Raw genomic sequence first — 16,913 nt, 5'->3', positions numbered from 1 at the left:
ATACTGTACTATGCCGATTTATTATATGTATCGACAGTTGACCAAGGCCGATCTAGGGCCAGCGGGTCTAAGGAGCCCCTCGTGTCCTAGAAACAGAGACTCCCCCGACACTTATCAAGTCCCCCTTGTGATATGGCTCCGCTAACGGTCCTATCGTGGAACGTGAGGGGTATGAATAATAAGTGAAAATGTTCAAATTGGGCCCAAAGTGTCTATATTTTGTGTGGCCACCATTATTTTCCAGCACTGCCTTAAACCTCTTGGGCATGGAGCTCACTAGAGCTTCACAGGTTTCCGCTGTAGTCCTTTTCCACTCCTCCATGATGACATCACAGAGCTGGTGCATGTTAGAGACCTTGCGCTCCTCCACCTTCCGTTTTTTAGGATGTCCCACGGATGCTCAATATGGTTTAGGTCTGGAGACATGCTTAGCTAGTCCATCACTTTTACCCTCAGCTTCTTTAGCAAAGCAGTGGTCATCTTGGAGGTGTGTTTGGGGGCGTTATGTTAATAATAATGCCCTGCGGCCCAGTCTCCAAAGGGAGGGGATCATGCTCTGCTGCAGTATGTCACAGTACATGGCATTCATGGTTCCCTCAATGAACTGTAGCTCCCCAGGACCGGCAGCACTCATGACACTCCCACCACCATGCTTGACTGTAGGCAAGACACTTGTCTTTGTAATCCTCACCAGGTTGCCGCCACACACAAGTTTATCTTGGTCTCATCAGACAAGAGGACATGGTTCCAGTAATCAATGTCCTTAGTCTGCTTGTCTTCAGCAAATTGGCTTTCTTGTGCATCATCTTTAGCAGAGGCTTCCTTCTGGGAAGACAGGCATGCAGACGAGTTTGATACAGTGTGTGGCTTATGGTGTGAGCACTGACAGGTTGACCCCCCCCCACCCCACCCCATTAACATCTGCAGAAATGCTGGCAGCACTCATACGTCTATTTCCCAAAGACAAACTCTGGATATGACCAGGGCTCAAGTCCTGCAGGAACGCATGGGAACGACGTTCCTGCACTTTCCACAGCAGGAACGTCATTCCCGTTAACAGCCGTGACCTGATGCCACCTAAATAAGCAGCTACATCGCCGCTGTCTCTTGTCCTGGTGGACTCCTTGGCTGGCTGAGATCCGTTTTACGTGAATCCACCACCCGCTAGCTCACTGCCCTAACTGGTTGCTAGGCGCCTGCCGCATGGCGTCTAACAAAAAGTGATGTCACCAAAGAGCGATGCCCCAGCAGTCCTCCTCAGGGGCGTGGTGACCACGTTGTGATATGGCCGCTCTTTGAAGGAGCTCTGCTTGGCCACTGGGGATCTCTGCTTCCCACAGAGCCCCTACACATGACAACGTGGTGTTTTTGGTGCCCCAAGCTGCGGGCTCCTCCACACTGCCACAAAGGAGCTGGGACCAGCCGCGGCTGGGTAAGCTGGCCGACTTTCTCCAGTCCCTGCACTGGTCTTAACCCAAATGGTAATGGCCTCAAGAGAGGAGCAGGCAAGCCCATACAGAGAGGGTTCCAAGTCCCTCCACACACCAGCCCACCACCATCAGGAGCCTCTACGCCTTCCACCAGGAGCCCTGCTAAATCCAGACCACGCAGGGACTCCCAGGATGAAACTAGATTGACTACATATGGAGACAGGGTAACAGCAGCTTACAGCTCCTGCATCCCAGCCTGCTGAGGATCCCTTTGCTGCATTCTCCACCTCAGACCTCCCAATCACTGGAAACATGCTTAAAGGCATCTTTCACACTGAGACAGTCTTCAGGCATTGCAGCGCTATAAATCACCCCTTTAGAGCGCCTGAAAACTGCCTGCGGTGCCACCCCAGTGTGAAAGCCTGAGTGCTTTCACACTGGGACGGTGTCCTTGCGGAAAGAAAAAACACAGAATACGGCCATTTTAGGTACTTTTTTGCAGTGTGAGTGGTGGAATCTTGGGTGAGTTCCCACACTTTATTTTCCAGGACTTGACCCCTGGATAATACGCTGAGCACGTGCACTAAACTTCTTCAGTTGACCAAAGCGAGGCCTGTTCTGAGTGTAATCTGTCCTGTTAAACTGCTGTATGGTCTTGGACACCATGTTGCAGCTCAGTTTCAGGGTCTTGGCAATCTTCTTATAGCCTAGGCCAGGGATATGCAATTAGCGGACCTCCAACTGCTGCAAAGTCCCATCACGACTCTGGGTGTCATGCTTGTGGCTGTCAGAGTCTTGCTATGCCTCATGGGACTTGTAGTTCTGCAACAGCTGCTAATTGCATATCCCTGGCCTAGGCCATCTTTATGTAGAGCAAAAATACTTTTCAGATCCTCAGAGAGTTCTTTGCCATGAGGTGCCATGTTGAACTTCCAGTGACCTGTATGAGAGAGTGAGAGCGGAAACACCAAATTTAACACACCTGCTCCCCATTCACACTTGAGACCTTGTAACACAAGTCACATGACACCGGGGAGGGAAGATCCCTAATTGGGCCCAATTTGGACATTTTCACTTATGGGTGTACTCACTTTTGTTGCCAGCGCTTTAGACATAAATGGCTGTGTATTGATTTATTTTGAGGGGACAGCAAATTTACACTGTTATACAAGCTTGACACTCACTACTTTACATTGTAGCAAAGTGTTATTTCTTCAGTGTTGTCACATGGAAAGATATAATAAAATATTTACAAAAATGCAAGGGGTGTACTCACTTTTGTGAGAATATATATATATATATATATATATATATATATATATATATATATATATATATACACACACACACACACACACACACACATACATACATACACACACACACAAACGTACACAGTATATATATTTTCTCCATTTATCACCTCCTACTCATTCTGAGCCCAAATGAGTAGGAGGTGTCGACGAGTCAGCCCTTCCCTTATGTGTGCACTCTAGAATGCCCGCTCAGTCAATGACCTTTCCCCTCTCCAACCCCCTCAATCTACTTGCCATTACCAAAACCTGGCTTCAAGAATCCGACACTGCCTCTCCAGCAGCCCTCTCCCATGGAGGCCTCCTCTGGACTCACCAAGACCCAGCGGATGAAGAGGAGGTGGAGCTGGGCTCCTCCCCCCACAAAGTACCGCCCACTGCGTCCAAGTTCTTCCTATGCCTCCCTCTCTTTCCCTCTGTTCGTTTGAAGGGCACTGAATTCATCTTTTTTCTCCAGTTTGTCCGAGGATTTCAGTAATTTACCGGCCTCCTGGCCCAGTGTCACACTTTCTCAATGGTTTCTCTGCATGACTACCCTACTTTCTCTCCTCTGAAGTTTCATCCTTGGTGACTTGATGGAATCTTCAAATCAATGTTAACACCTCAACCACTTTTTATTTACTCAACTTAACCTCCTCTTTTAACCAAAAATAATGGACACAAACCACCACTCACTCCAATGGCAACACTCTCGACCTTGTATTCTCCCATCTCTGAACTACCTACAACCTCTCTCCGATCGCAACCTTATCTCTTTCACACTTTGTATCCTACCTCCAATGCTGCCAAGCTGCAAACAATTACCCGCTGGAACCTTTGTCACCTCAACCCTTCACTTCTTCATTTTGCTACCAACTGCCTTCATGATAAAACCGCAATCTCAATCCTGCCCAGAATATACTTTCATTCTATCCGGACACACTCTTTCTACATACGGAACCAGGTCTCGCCTGCTACAACCCTGGCAAACAGATGATACCAGAAGTCTCAAGAGACACATCCGTGCTCTTGAGCGAGCATGGCATAAAACGAAATCCCTGAAAAACCTGCTAAACAAACCTACTACACACAACTCTCATCCAAACCTTATAAACTCTTTTCTACCATTAATTCCTTAACCCCCCCCCCCCCCTCCCACCAACTTGCTTACTGTCCAGGAGATTGCCAATCATTTCACAAACAAAATTCCTGATGAGATATTCAGCACCCAGCCTCCTCCCCAAACCAGCACGCAAGGTCCAACACCACACTCAATACTTTATTCCTTCAGCCCTGTTACCACTGAGGAAGTTGCCAAACTCCTTTCCACGGCCCACTACACCACCTGTTCCCTGGATCCTGTCCCCTCACAATTATTGCGATCACCTTCCTGCTCTATCTTAAACTCTCTACCAAATCTTCAACCTCTCCCTCTCCTCCAGCACCTTTTCCTTCTTGCTCAAACATGCATTGGTTAGCCCCATGCTTAACCACATCCAGCCCAAGGATGTCATAAGACATCTTTGACTTTCAGTGGGAATATCTGAATGGCACCTGCAGCTACAGGCATCATTCAGATATCCTTGTTTTCAGCCGGCAATTCTGTGCACCATAAGAATGATCATAGCGGCAGTTCCGCCGCCACCTGGTACTTCTCTGGTCTCTGTGCCATCAGGGACCCAGAGAAAGAATTGGGTGCCGCCGGATGACGACCATAGAGATTTCCGGTGACCAGATTTTTACATGAAGGGGGAGGGCCAGAATAGGTCCGGTATGGAAGTGGTTAAAAACCCTAAGCTGGACCCCATCTGTTTGAATAACTAAAGATCCATTTCCCTGCTCCCGTTTGCCTCCAAGCTTCTTGAACACCTTGTCCACAACCATATGATCTCCTGCCTCACTGACAACCTTTGAGATACACTACAGTCTGGCTTCTGCCCACAACATTCCACTGAAACTCACCAATGACCTACTAACTGCTAAAACCAATGGTCAGTACTCCATACTCATACTTTTGGACCTATATGATGTCTTTGACAAAGTTGACCAACCACTCCTCAACAAACTCCACTACCTCCACGATTCTGCTCTTTCCTGGTTCTCCTCCTACCTACCTCAGCTCACTTTCAGTGTCGCATATAACACCATCTCCTCCTCTCCTCCTTTCTGTTGGGATACCCCAAGGTTTCGTTCCCTGGGCCAGTTGATAACCTCCCATGGCTTCCAATACTACCTCTATGCTGAAGAAATCAAGATCTAGATTTCCATTCTTCAACTCACCCCCCTCAATCTCCACACTTATCATAAACCTACTGAGCAACATATCAGCATGGATGTCACACCACTTCCTCAAACTGAATATTTATAAAACTGAGCATGTAATATTTCCTCCTCCCCACAACTTTACCATTGAGATCAACGGCACAAAGATTGGTCCCTCCACACACGCCAAGGTCCTGGGTGTAATTCTAGACTTTGACCTCTCCTAAAGCCTCCACATACAATGACTGGCTACCTCTTGTTGCCTTAAACTCCACAACATTTCCAGGATTCTCCCCTTCCTGACAAACGACATCACAAAACTTATTCACTCCTTGGTTATTTGCTGACTTGACTATTGCAACTCCCTCCTCACTGGCTTACCTCTACACAGCCCCCACCCCCCCTTCAGTCTATTATGAATGCTGCTGCTAAACCAATACACCTTACAAACCGATCCGTGACTGCTGCTCCTGTCTGCCGATCCCTTCATTGGCTTCCCCTACCCCGTACAAAATTCAAAATACTAACCACAACATACAAGGCCATCCACAACATTGCCTCCAGCTACATCACCAACCTCATCTGCAGATATCGCCCAAATCGTCCTCTCTGCTCCTCCCAAGACCCCCTGCTCTCTAGCTCCCTTGTCACCTTCTCCCATGCTCGCCTCCAGGATTTCTCCAGAGCCTCTCTCATCCTCTGGAACTCCCCGTCCCAGTATGTCCGGTTAGCCCCTACCCTGTCTGCCTTTAGGCAAACGCTGAAAACTCACTTATTCAAGGAATGTGACCCCACCTCCATCTAAGAACTGTACCCGAATCACCTCCCTCAGATCATCCCCCACTGCTATTACCTTTTGTACCAGCTTCCCCTCTCTTTGGGTTCTAGGCTCCACGAGCAGGGCCCTGCTATTCCTTCTGTATTGTAATGTCCCCCTCTCTACATTATAAAGTGCTGTGTAAACTGTTGGCGCTATACAAATCCTGTATAATAATATATTTACAGAACCATAATTCATATCAAAGGAATTAAAAATTCATAAAACAACTCAAAATAAAATTAAAATCCCAATAGTGGCCTACAGTACACCACAATGATGAGAACTGTACCATGATTATGAAATATATTTATGAGTCACTAAGAAAGCATGCAAGGTTCAATTCCTTACTTAGGCCTTTTGGGGCCAGGGTTTTGAGCTCATGAATCCGCCATGGCCCCTTCTTAGTTCACTAATCTTATTTTCTTGTCTCTAATGACTTTCTATGCCCCCAAAATCTTTATTTTTTATTATGGACCCTATAAAAGTGATTGGATAGATGGTGATTTTTCAAAATCCCTATGTATGTTATAACCCTCCCATTTTTGTAAATATTTTATTATATTTTTTCATATGACAACACTGAATAAATTACGCTTTGCTACAATGTACAGTAGTGAGTGTACAACTTGTATAACAGTGGAAATTTGCTGCCCCCTCAAAATAACTCATCACACAGCCATTAAAGTCAAAATTGGGCCCAAAGTGTCAATTTGTATGGCCACCATTATTTTCAGCACTGTCTTAACCCTCTTGGGCATGGAGTTCACCAGAGCCTCACAGGTTGCCAATGAAGTCCTCTTCTATTCCTCCATAACATCACGGAGCTGGTGGATGTTAGAGACCTTGCGCTCCTCCACCTTTCGTTTAAGGATGCCCCACAGATGCTCAATATAGTTAAGGTCTGGAGACCTGCTTTGCCAGTCCAAGACAGTGGTTGTCTTGGAGTTGCGTTTGGAATTGTTATGTTGGTATACTGCCCGGGAGCCCAGTCCCTGAAGGGAGGGAATCATGCTCTGCTTCAGTATGTCACATTACATGTTGGCATTCATGGTTGCCTCAACGAACTGTAGTTACCCAGTGCAGGCAGCACTCATGCAGCCCCCGACAATGACATTCCCACCACCATGCTTAAATGTAGGCAAGATACACTTGTCTTTGTACTCTCACCTGGTTGCCGCCACACAGGCTTGACACCATCTGGACCAAATAAGTTTATCTTGGTCTCATCAGACCACAGGACATGGTTCTGGTAATCAATGTCATTAGTCTGCTTGTCCACAGCAAACTGTCTGTTTCCCAAAGACAACCTCTGGATATGACACTGAGCACATACACTCAACATATTTGGTTGACCATGGCAAGGCCTGTTCTGAGTGGAACATGTCCTGTTAAACTGCTGTATGATTTTGGTCACCGTACTGCAGCTCAGTTTCAGGGTCTTGGCAATCTTCTTATAGCCTATGCCATGCTTATGTAGCGCAACAATTTTTTTTTCAGATCCTCAGAGTTCTTTGCCATGCAATTTAACACACCTGAGAACTTGAAACACTAACGAGTCCCATGACACCAGGGAGAGAAAATGGCTAATTGGGTCCAATTTGGACATTTTCACTTAGGGGTGTACACACAGTTGCCAACGTTTAGATATTAATGGCTGTGTGTTGAGTTATTATGAGTGGCCAGCAAATTTACACCATTATAAAATCTCTACACTCACTACTTTACATTGTAGCAAAGTGTGACATGAAACGATATAATAAAATATTTTCAAAAATGTGACGTTTGTACTCACTTTTCTGGGATACTGTATATATGTTATTTTATCCCATCTTTCAGTGCTATTTTTGTACTATTTTTATATAAATAATTCCATGGGCACTTGATGGCATACATCATCCCTTGGGTGTGACATGAGATAAAGTGCTTAATGATATATTCCTTTCCTGTGTGCATGTTAGTAAACAAACATCTCCTCTATATTTCCGATGAATCTGCAACTGTAGCCTCTTCCAGTGTCATAAAAATCTTTGCCAAAAACTGGCAGATATTAACTTTGGATAAGCACTTAAACATTTCCTGGCGCATCATGGCAGCATACATATGGGTTGTGGCTCTGCCCCCCACAACCTGATAGGACTGGTTGACTATAAATTAAAGACAGACCCGGCTCACAGCATTCTCCTTTTTTTCCTCACCTGATCAGGACTGGAATCGTGAGGTATCCCTTACCGATTGTCGCCTCATCCAGGTTAAGCCTCTCCTGGGTGGAAGTCCTTCCTGTACAGCCTCTAAATGAGCTATATTGTTGGAGCCCCATTCTGGTGGTCTGGGGGGGGGGGGGGCATATTTCAGCCTCTCCTGGGTGGAAGTCCTTCCTCTACAGTCTCTAAATTAGCTATATGGTTGAAGCCCCATTCTGGTGGTGCAGGCTTCTCAAAGAAAGCTTTAAACAAGCTTTGACGTAATAGACAGCGTTTCCTTTTTCTTTCCATATGACTTTTACTTCTTTCTCTGTGTTATAGGCGTTTGCCATTTCCAAGATGGCTGCAACAGTGCAAGTATACTCTGAGCATGAGAGACAGTTAGTGATGCGGCCTCTGTTTCCTGGCTAGAGCTTTCCATTTTAGTGATCTAAACAGGCTCAGGCATTGATATCATCACTAGTGGCAAATGTGAGTTCTAAATGTTTTTATGGCATTTTTTTCGGCAACAAATGGTGGAGCTCTCTACTCATGCATGCTGGATGCTTATGTGGTCATTGTTTGCAGGTATGTTTCCCTTTTTATGGCTTTCACCTGTGTTTTTCCCCATCTCCTTTTCAATGCTTGCTCTGGGATCATGGTGTTAGGGCTTGGTTTCCACTAGTGCGACTTGTTACTGCAAAGTTGCATGACGGGCCATACTCCATGGTTTTCAACGAGTCTGTTCATGTCTGTGTTCATGGACCTTGGGAGTAGGGAGGAGCTCAGGCGTGTTTGCATTGAAGAGGTGCTGAGCCCGCCAGGAAGTTGGTGCAGCGCTGCGCTAATCACAGGTAGTGAGACATTGCCCCGATGTGTGGCTGCAGAGATTGGGCAATGTCTCACTGCCTGTGATTAGCGCAGCACTGCGCAGACTTCCTGGCGCGCTCAGCACGTGTTCCATGCGAACAAGCCTGAGCTCATCCCTACTTGGGAGTATGGCGGGCATTGCTCCGAGTCGCATCACTTTTTTTGGCAAATCTGTGGGACTTTCAGGTCGCAATAGTGGAGACTTAGCATTATTCTGTTTTTCATTTTAATCTGCTGCTTTGCTCTGTTTCTATGGGAAACGCTGTCCAGTCAGACCACCCATTGCCTTTAAGGTATAGGGATTAGGCAAGTAGTGAAGAATGAGAAAAAGAGAGCCAATATCTATAGTCCTGTGAGGACTACAAGATGGAGGGAGCCTTCTGACGGTCAAGACAAGTCACCATCTAAGAACAGACATTGAGGCAATGTTGATTAAATCTCATCACCTCACCCCTCATTATCATTGCTCCCCGTTTACAAACATCACAAATTATCACATTTGTTGTGGAAAGTCATTGCCTGCCAAGCTAGTGTGTCAAATGAACAAGCCACTATACAGCCGTACAAGGACCTCAAAATGAAGGGAACCTGCTAAAAGCTAGAACAGTCACTGTTCAAAGCGCAGACATACAGGCAACATTGATCAATGTCATCATCTTATCTCTCGTTTTGTTTGCTCCCTGTTTACAAACACCACAGATTATCAGCCCACATGGTAGCTGCATTCATGGTGGAAAATCATTGCTTGACAAGCTACAGTGCATAAATTGCTTAGCACCTTTTATTTAGAACTACCACTGCAAGGACCTCAAGATGGAGAGTCTGCTAGAGCCAGAATAGTCACCATTCAAAGTGCAGACATACAGGCAAGATTTATCAATGTCATCACCATCACCTCATTTTGTTTGCTCCCCGTTTGCAAATCCACAGATTATCAGCCCTAATGGTTGCTGCATTCGTGGTGGGAAGTGTTCGCTTGACAAGCTACAGTGCATTGTCTAGTGCTTCCAACCAGAACTGGTAGGTGATGTCCAAATAGGAAAGCTTGCACAAGCTTTGAAGATTGTCCAATAGAGATTTTCTCTGCAAGGGCAGCTAAGGACGCAATTGCCTGGGTTGAAGTGGACGAAACTCTGCACAAGTTTAAAAAGTACTAATTTCCCTCACTGAACAACTGGAAGCGTTAATCCAGGAACAATTGAAGGGGTCAGAGGAAAATGCCCTCAAACAGGCTGTCAAAACTGTATACCCTGAAAAAGCTAGAGGTCAACCTGCTGCAGTCTCCTCCAATGATGGATGCATCATGAATGTAGCTGGCAAGACATGTCACATTGAAGGAGGCTCTAGTCTGAAAATTAGATCTAGATCTGAAGTGTTCCTACATACTGTATCATCTGCAGGTACTGGCACATCAGCAATAACCAGCCCATGTGCTGAATGAGTCTAATGGGAGTGGTTTCATAACGGTCAACCAGCTGGGAAAGTGGCAGGGTCTGCATCCCTTAGACGTGATTCCCTATTGGGTGTATATTATCAAAATGACATTTTTTGTTGCAGTGGTTGCCAAAAAAACAGACTTATCTTGACGCAGACTTCTGGGAAAATCAGAGAACCAGTCATACAAGAAGGAAAATTGCAGCCCTGCAGATTAAAAAAGTGGAGTAACCCTTTAATTAAGCCCGTCTGGAAGAAGTGAATAGACAAGGTGGTAACAGCTTTGTAAGAGCTGAAATTGGCGGCATACTCTGTGGTGGATGTGTCAGACGTCAATTGATGTTTTTCAAGAGCGGTGTTTCCCACGGTCACTGCAAGGAGTGCATTATGGCTGAAGCCATGGTTGGTGGATCCTGCAAAAAAAAAAAAATTGATGCAAGACACCAGAACACAGATCCAATTTATTCGGGAGTAGACAGGATACAGCCATCTCAAGGTTGACCATTAGAGGGTCAGGGCGAATATCATCTGACAAAAAAACTGAAAATTCAAAAGGTCCAGCATAAAGGTGGTGACTACCAAGTAAACACCAGGAGGCACAATCCTACAGGTGGGGAAGAGATTATTAAACTAACTGGAGAAGTACCCAATCTTCATTATTGAAGCCTTAAAGATCTAAGGCCCCTGTCCTAGAAGTACAGCAGAAGTCCCTTTTTTAGGGTGCACTAATCCAGGGTGTGCCTGTGCGAAGCTTTATGCACACACCTGGAGGGAAAACCTTCAGGATCAATGGGCCATATTGGCTATATTGGCGTGACATTGGTGGAAGTTTAAGGGAGGTCTGCCTTTCTGGTACAATAATTTTTTATCGAAAAAGTATAACATGACAAACTCACCCATGCAGGGGCATAAGTCAATGAGCATAACGATCATATAACATTGACAGGTGGGAAGTTCACCTTTCAATCTCTTCCAGTCAGCAAGGCTACTAGAGTTGATGGAAAAGTAAAAAATTCTGTTCCAGTTTGTAGCTGGATCAAAAAAATAAAATAAAAAGCAATCGTTAAGGTTCTGGATACCCAGAGGAGATTAGGATTTGGCTCCCCTCTGTTCCTAGCAAAAAATAAAATAAAAACCAGGTAATCTGTGCCCGGTGCAAAGTTAAAAAAAACATTTTTTCGACAAGCAGCACAGGAAGTTAGAGTTGTGCAAGATGGAAAACCTCCAATCAATTATATTATTCATAAATCTGGGAGGCTGGATTCTCCTGTAGGTTTATCAGACACCTACTTCTCCCAATTCATCCTCAATTCCTCTACCAGTTGAGTTCCTCCCCTTCGGTCTGTACATCTCAGCCAGGGCATTCACAAAGGTCTTACTGTCTGCAATAGCGACAGGAAATAATTCAGTAGAACTTACACAAGGGAATTTCCATCCTCTGACAGAGAAAGCCAAAAGGTGCATTGGAAGTGAAGTCTCTTCCAGCAGAATAGTGCCGGAGTATCCTTGGCTCTTCGTAACTGACCAATTGTTTTCAGATCGAACATTATCACATCAGACCCCAACTAGACAGGTTGGGGGACTCATTTCAAAGACCAGGCTGCTTAAGGTCATGGGATGTTAAGCTTATGAGGAATAGTATTGAATTTTCTTGAACCGAGTAGTGTTCAAAGCACTTCTGTCATTCACTCCTTTTAGCAAGAGGAGCAAGATTTGCATTATGCCTAGACAACAGTGGAAGGGTAGAATCCTTAGGCTGTCAGTGGAGCTTCCTGTATCAATAATTGCAAATATACAGTTTTTGGCTTACGAGGCTCTAGTGTCTCTCTCTCCTGCTCTTAAGCATTGAATCACCACTGCCGCTTCCAGTGATGACGGATTCGCTCTCTCATGGACAGTTTTGCCATCCAGCTCCAAGAGACTACTTTTGATGGCATGGAAGTTGAGAGGCAGTGGCTAGCAGGTCATTATGCTCAGTGAAGGGAGTGCCTACGTCGTGTCAATCCAGAGGGGTCTTCATGAATAAGATTTACCTAAGATTATGGGAAAATTATGCAGATCTCACACAGCAAAGCGTGGAGTCCTTTATCACTTAACCAGCCAAGGTTCCACAGTTCTTACAACTGGGGCTGAACAAGGGACTAGGTTCAAATATGTTTAAAGCTCAAGCTCAACTTTGTCTACACTGCAGAGGTCAAGGAGTCCTTAACCCTTTAGTGATGCAATCCTTAAAAGGCTTGCATGAAGTTATAGGCCTCACAAGAAACCATTGTTCCCTATGTGGAACTTGCTTATGGTCCACATTTCTATCAAGGCTTAATTTCTATCCTACTGAACTGACTACACTCTGCAAACCCTAAAGACCGTACTACAACCTCTGTGAAGGATGTCAGAACTGCAGGCTTTGTACTCAAGGAGCCTCACTTATTATACCCAGACAGAACAGAATAGTCCTAAAACTCCAGACTGCTTTTATCCATGGGGTGTCTTTCTCCTTCCAATATAACCAGGAAGTAAATTTGCCGTCTTTCTTGGTTGAGTGAGAGAACCACATTCCCTGGATGTTGAGCTAACACTGGTGGCCTGCTTGGCAGCTACCTTTTGTTTCAGGAAAGCTGAAATATGTTCTTGGTTCCAGCGTGGCCTAAGGCAGGGTCAGCATCAACATGCTCAGTCACCTCCTAGATTGTTAAAACAATTACAACCTTTAAAGCCTACTCTTCAGGATCTTTCTGTTTTGGAGGTCCTCAGAGCACATTTAACTAGGGCAGTGCCAGCTCTGTGGACAGCTCAGCGCTGAGTCTCCTGAGGTATTTGAAAGTCAGCAATATGGTCCTCCCAGGACACATTCATTACACTTTAATAGGTGAACCCGGCTCGCGACAGTAAAATTGGAAAATTCATGGTGCATACTTGTGCTACCGATGATTATAAAATTTTCTTGCACCCTCCTGTATGGCGAGCTAGTCCCCATATGTATGCTGCCATGATGCGCCAGGAAAAAGGAAAATTGTATACTCACCTTTCCGTAATATTCCTTCCCTGGTGCTTCTTCATGGCAGCATACAGATGCCCACCCAAATGGTGAGAGTTACAGAGAATGCAGTGAGCCGGGTCTGTCTTTGATTTATAGTCAACCAGTCCTATTAGGTTGTGGGGGGCGGAGCCACAACCCATATGTATGCTGCCATGAAGATGCACCAGGAAAGAAAAATTACGGAAAGGCGAGTATACAATTTTCAGTTTTTACCAGTGTTGGATTTCTGTTTAAAACATTTTTTTCTGGTATGAGGGCACATACTAACTTCAAAAGTAGGCTTGGCTATGGGTAAACAATTTGCACCTAGTAAAGTGTAAGATAGTGTTATCTAAACAAATACCTGAATTAACACTTTACAGAAGGTTTATTGATGACCTCATCTTATTATGGGATGGTAATCAGGAACATTTATAGGAATTTATGACAGATATTAAATAGAACATACATATTAAACTATCATGGAAAAGTAGTAACAACAACATACACCTTTTGGATTTAGCACTGATAAAGGAAGAAGGTAGATTATATATAAAAAGTTGTTTTAAAACTACATATTGCAATTCATACATCCCGAATAATAGTTTCCATTATAAACCATGGTTGACTAACGTACACTGTGGACAGTTCATGAGAATTAAGAGGAACTGTTCCTGACAGGAAGACTGACATTCAGACTAAAAGAAAATAGCGAAAGAACACTGCCGTACTTATAGTGCAAGTGACCATCTACGGACTCATGACACCTTCAGTGACCACTACCTCTAGGGGAAAAAAACTGCTCACCTCAGCTTCTGACCCCACTACAGAGTCTACCAAGCACCAACAATTGTCATCCACTGTGTCTAGAACGAACCTCCTCTCTCGTATCCTCACTTAATAGGAACTCAAAGGTCAATACATCACTATAATGGGAAACATAAGAGAGCACTATGGGTCTCCTCCTATTTCCACATTTATTATAACAATGGATGTTAAAACTTACAAACTTCTTTAAAATTCATGCACAGGTAAAACTCTTTCAGAAAGAGTTTTACCTGTGCATGAATTTTAAATAAGTGAGCAGTTTTTTCACCTAGAGGTAGTAGTCACTGAAGGTGTCATGAGGCCGAAGATTGTCACTTGCACTATAAACACGGTGGTGTTAAATTTATTGGGATTCTTTTGACTTGCACAAGAACTTTATATTATATATTTTTTATTATGTTACGAGATAGTTTTGAGTTGTGCTGCACTATTCGTTTGTTTTATCTATTGTACTGTAGGTTGGATTACTTCCTCATCCCTCATAAGGAACTCTCCAAGGTCAACTCAGCACAGATTGATGTAATCTCTCTTTTCAGTCATGCATCCGTTCATATGACTATGGCATTTTTCTCTACTCCACCCAGCCCTCAATCTTGGTGACTCAATGAAGCCCTGCTTCTCTTGGCATCAGAACAACAATCAAACACAGCTTGGTTGAGTATTATTCTCTAAAACGCAGACAACCCTTTCATTGTTTGGAAAGCACATAAAGTGTTAATTCGGGGCTCACTGATCAAGATTGGCACGCACCTTAAAAAGGAGAAATCACAGCATATAGAGGTGCTACTTTCCAAAATACATCTGCTGGATAGAGCCCATAAAGAAAGCTTGGCACGTTTTACTTACCAGGAACTCCTTAAAGTCAGGGAAGAATTTAAAAACCTTTCATCCCAAAAAAAAAAAAAAATTGGCTTGGGCCCATAGAGCCATGCATTGGTTTTCAAATAAGCCAGGGACGCTCTTGGGCAGGGTGCATAGATAAACCTATATTTCACATATTGTCTCTAGCACTGGTCACAAATGGAGGTGTGTCTGTTAACAAACTCATGGAGTAAATATCTCCTGTATCCAGGTAAGGATCCGTCTGAGTGTGGAAGCTACAGGCCAATAGCCTTATTCAATACCAATTTGAAATTATTTGCAAAAATCTTGGCTAACAGGCTACTACCCTCCATTCCTGGCCTCCTTCCCAGGGACCAAGTTGGCTTTGTGCCCTTAAGGTAACCTCAAGATACTACCATTCGAGTTCTCAATTTGATTCATGCTGCCAGAACTTCCAAGCCCCCACTCCTGCTGCACTCAGTAGGTGCGGAAAAGACATTTGATAGAATCAGTTGACAGTTCATGTGAGCCATCCTGGAACATATGCTCAAATGGATCTCTTTTCAGCTCCAACAGCTGCTGTCAAGGTGTATGAGACCAGGTCTGATTCTTCCATATTGCAAAGGGGATGAGACAAGGGTGCCACCTCTCTATCATCATCTTCATTCTCACTGTAGAGTCCTTTCTCTGTGCACCCTAACTCCAATATAGAAGGCTATGAAAAGCCCCCCATAAGGTTGCAGCCTTTTCTGACAATTACATTTTTTTTATTTTAATTTTTTTTAACTGAACCCATTCCACCTCACCAAACTTACTTTGAGCATTACAGCTACAGGGTCCTGGTCCCATTCAAATTTGAAAGAAATCTTGATACAATTCTTGACCCTTAACATTTCTGTTGACCTGGCCATGGTATGCCTCTCCATTTCTCATTCTATTGGGTTACTAGCTCAATTTGTTACTTGGGAACCAAAATAACTGCTGACCCCATGGACCTCTGAATTCTGAAAACTTCAATCCTCTTCTCCGCAAAAATAAGTAACACAGAGGCATGAACCGCCCTGATTATAGAGCAGCTGAACACTTCCTCGCACTGACATTACTCCTCTACTGGACCCCCCCTGTAAGTCTGGGATGCAGCTTCATCATTTTATACTTGCACTCCTCAAGCAGTAGGGTATATCCCTGCCCACTCATGGTTTTGAGAACTTCTGCCACAAAAGAGAACTGATACACCACTGTCTATCACTTACATTTTTATTCTCAAACAAAATCACTATTACATAGCACCCTTTCTGTTGAAATGGAAATTGAACTTGAGGATTCAATTTACTGCTCAGCAATGTGAAAAGATCCTTCACTTTGCTCAAAAAATCCTCCATTGCTGCCAAGTTCCAGGAGACAATCTGTGGTTCACTAAGGTCAACAAAATACAAAACATGGTAAACCTTACTGCCACACTGCATAACACTTTCAGGTCAGCTTGGAGACTCTAACCACATTTTGTCTATGTCGATGCCTATCCCCATGTATTTACACAGGTGGGGTTACTGTTCAGGCCTACAATTTTTGTATTTTTACCCTTTTGCTAGCCAAGATTTTGACATCTCCTTGTGTGCTGCTGAAACTTACATACCATTGTAATGTGACTCAATTCCATAAATAGAAGAATAAACATAATAATGGCTGATCCAAGTGCACTTTAAGAAATGTGATGGCAGGATAACAGCTTTCCATCAGCCCCTGAGAAAGTAATTCAAACAACATGCTTGGACAGGTACAGAAGTGCCTTATTTGGCACCGGAGTGTGAGTCTATAGCAATTTGTGGGATTTACGACATGCTGAGACTTTTCCCGCCTATGTGAATGCAACCTTTTATTTTTTAATATTAGTTTTTAAGCAGTATATCACTATTGCTAGCCTTTTTTTCCATGCATTTGGGATTTCCATTTCGATGT

The 16,913-nt window shown here is 44.2% G+C and overlaps 1 protein-coding gene across 7 annotated transcripts in view; it reads right to left on the bottom strand.

Annotated features, from left to right (window-relative positions):
• Positions 1–16,913, bottom strand: part of VPS35L (VPS35 endosomal protein sorting factor like) — a 1,440,208-nt gene that overhangs the window by 19,656 nt on the left and 1,403,639 nt on the right. The window lies entirely within an intron of this gene.

Source organism: Lithobates pipiens, unplaced genomic scaffold (genome assembly GCF_037356315.1).
Source record: "Lithobates pipiens isolate NorthernLeopardFrog02 unplaced genomic scaffold, aLitPip1_a1.2 Scaffold_22, whole genome shotgun sequence".
NCBI lineage: Eukaryota > Metazoa > Chordata > Amphibia > Anura > Ranidae > Lithobates > Lithobates pipiens.
This window is presented reverse-complemented; position numbering and strand designations above follow the sequence as displayed.